This window comes from Arachis ipaensis, chromosome B03 (assembly GCF_000816755.2).
Source record: "Arachis ipaensis cultivar K30076 chromosome B03, Araip1.1, whole genome shotgun sequence".
Lineage (NCBI taxonomy): Eukaryota > Viridiplantae > Streptophyta > Magnoliopsida > Fabales > Fabaceae > Arachis > Arachis ipaensis.
This window is the reverse complement of record NC_029787.2, coordinates 131,171,128-131,173,975: the sequence shown is the minus strand read 5'-3', so window position 1 is coordinate 131,173,975 and position 2,848 is coordinate 131,171,128.

The following is a 2,848-nucleotide window of genomic DNA, read 5'->3' as shown; positions in this document are numbered from 1 at the left end:
TATCAATATAACAAAAACGATTAACCATATAATTTGTCTATATAATAAGTTAATTAACTCTTCTAATAAATATGTATTCATTTTTTTATAAACAAATTATACATAAATATTATGAAGTTGATTAAGTATATTGTTGGGTTTAGAGAATTAAACTTTGAATAAAATGATGACTAAATATTATTAAATTAATGTTAAATTGTTTATGTGATGGATTTTGTTTAGTGTGCAAGAAAAATTTAAATGAAAAATGGCCTAAAAAACTGTAACCCAAGTCGCATAATAACCTGGTCCACAAACACTCACGTGAATGGCCCAAGAATTACTTGCTCTATCACAAGAGCTCCTTATCAGATATAAAATAAATCCCTAACCAAATAATGAAAGGAAGAAAGCAAGCACATATTCAACAAAGTCCAATTCGGTAGCCATACCTAAATCTATCTCACTTTAACTAAGTCACTAACTAGATAAATAAATTGAAATTCATTTGAAACATTTTTCTTCATCCACCTAATCAAAATTCTTTCTTCTCTCTTTTCCTTTTTTTTTCGTATCACGTCAACTTCGGAAACAAAAAGAAAAAAAAAGGAAAGTTCTGGAGTTAGGGCAAAAAGAAGAACAAAAAATAAAGTTCCATTCTCAAGCAAGAAGAGAAAGAAAATGGGCTACAATAAGAGGAAAGATCTCATCTGAACAGAGAATTACAAAAATGTGATTTCTTCATTTATGCTTCATCAAGAAATCGTGAAGAAATTTTATGTGTATCAAGCACCATTCCAAAAACTATGAAGAAATTAAAGTCAATGGTGCTCCACAATGAATCAACAGTCAAGAAACAAACTTGAGATCAAAGTAAAGATGTACGGACAAGATTCAAGAAGTTTGAAGAAAAATGTTGAAAGAAAAAGGTATGGTTACATGTCAATACTTCGATCCTCTCTTTCTCTTTTGTGAACGTCGCTGCTGATTTTGATCTTAGGAGAAGAAAAACCAACATGTGCTGAAGCAAGGGTTTCAAGCCTAGAAAACTTCACTTTTCTATAATAAAGGTGAACGACCAATGATTGGAGCAAGGAGTGAGAGCACTAGTTTCGGTTCTCATAGCTCACTGAGATGTTAATTCTTCTCCTTCATGATTTTCATGTTGTATTTCTTTTTCTTAGTTTAGTATGTCTGACTTTTATTTAGTAAAAGGCAAATATGATGAGGTTTGTAAGAAAAAGCCAATGAGTGAAAAAAGACAGAGAGCTAAGTTTGGAGAAAAAGCCTAAGTTATTTCAAAAATTCTTTGTATGTATTTCTGTTTTGTTCTCATGATCTTGAGGGGATTCTCTTGTAAGTTGGGTTAATACTTTGCAGTTGAAAGTTAGGATGAGTCCTAGTTAAGTTCAGGTTAAGTTAGAACCTGGACTTGTCCCAAATAGGATTGGGTAGATCCTAAAGAGAATTGGTGATTGTAATCTGTTGAAAAGATAGTGAAATTCTATTATTGTTGTGATGGAGACTGGATGTAGACTACATTACACTGGGTAGTCAAACCAGGATACATTTGTGTGTCATTCTCTACTCTTTTCTCTGTTTCTGGTTCTGCACTGAAGGAGACAAAAATAAAGTATCTCCTGATTTCTCTATAAAGCTTCACTTCTTTACTACTCTCCTCATAAATAACTCTGTTTTGGCTCCTACCGAGTCAGGAGATAAAACTGAAGTCTCTCTTGTATTCTCTCAACTGAAAACAAGGTTTTAAAGAAAATCAAAAGGAAGACCAATATTCAACTCCCTTCTCTTAACCACTGATTACCATCATATACGATATGCGCGTAATAATTACCCATACGATATTGCTTATTATGTGTCACGAATAACTGGATTCATTACATAACATCGGGTACAGTATAATTAAATTGCGTTATTATTTAATAGATAGCTACACCGTGTTTAACAGTTTTAAACGTAAATATCCTAACAAAATAACAAGTGCATGAAATTGGATCATCAAATGTCATGTGCGTAGTGCGGGTCTTGCACTAGTTTATATAATATAAGGTAAAATATTATTTTAGTTCCTAATGTTTGGGTCAAATTCTAATTTAGTTTTTAACGTTTCAAATATTTTATTTTAGTCTCCAAAACTTTCAAACATCCTATTTCAATCCTAAAAAGATTTTAAGTAGGTTTAATGTTGTCCCGCCATTAAAATTGGTACAAACAATTTATATATTAAGGAACAAATAGCATTCGATTTCAGTATATAAGTAAAATTGATTCGCTAATGATCACTAATATAAAAGTTCTGCCTTTGATTTTAAAGCGTTGATAATTGATTGTTAGGATTTTGAGTTTTGTACAAAAAAAATTAAAGAGAAAAAGTGTCACAAAAAGGTTTTAGTTATATTTTTTAACACATGGATGATGATATGACTTAATTAATAATATTATTAACGTCCACAACACTTATTATTTTCTTAACTGTTAATGTGGAATTTAACAATATGACTATATTAAACCTGTTTAAAATTATTTGAGACAAAAATAAAACATTTAAAACATTAAATACCAAATTAAAATTTGATCCAAGTGTTAAGAACTAAAATAATATTTTACCTGTATATATACAGTAACGTTATGATTTGTGGCAATATCAACTATATAATAAATAGTTCTTTGGTATGAATTTATGTAATAAATATATATAAAAAATTAATCATTAAATTATATATTCATATAAAATATATATTAAAATATAAAATATTTATATATATGTGTATATTTATAATTAAATTAAATTTATATTATTTGTAATTAAATTTTATAAATAATATAATCAAATTCATTTTAATTATAATAT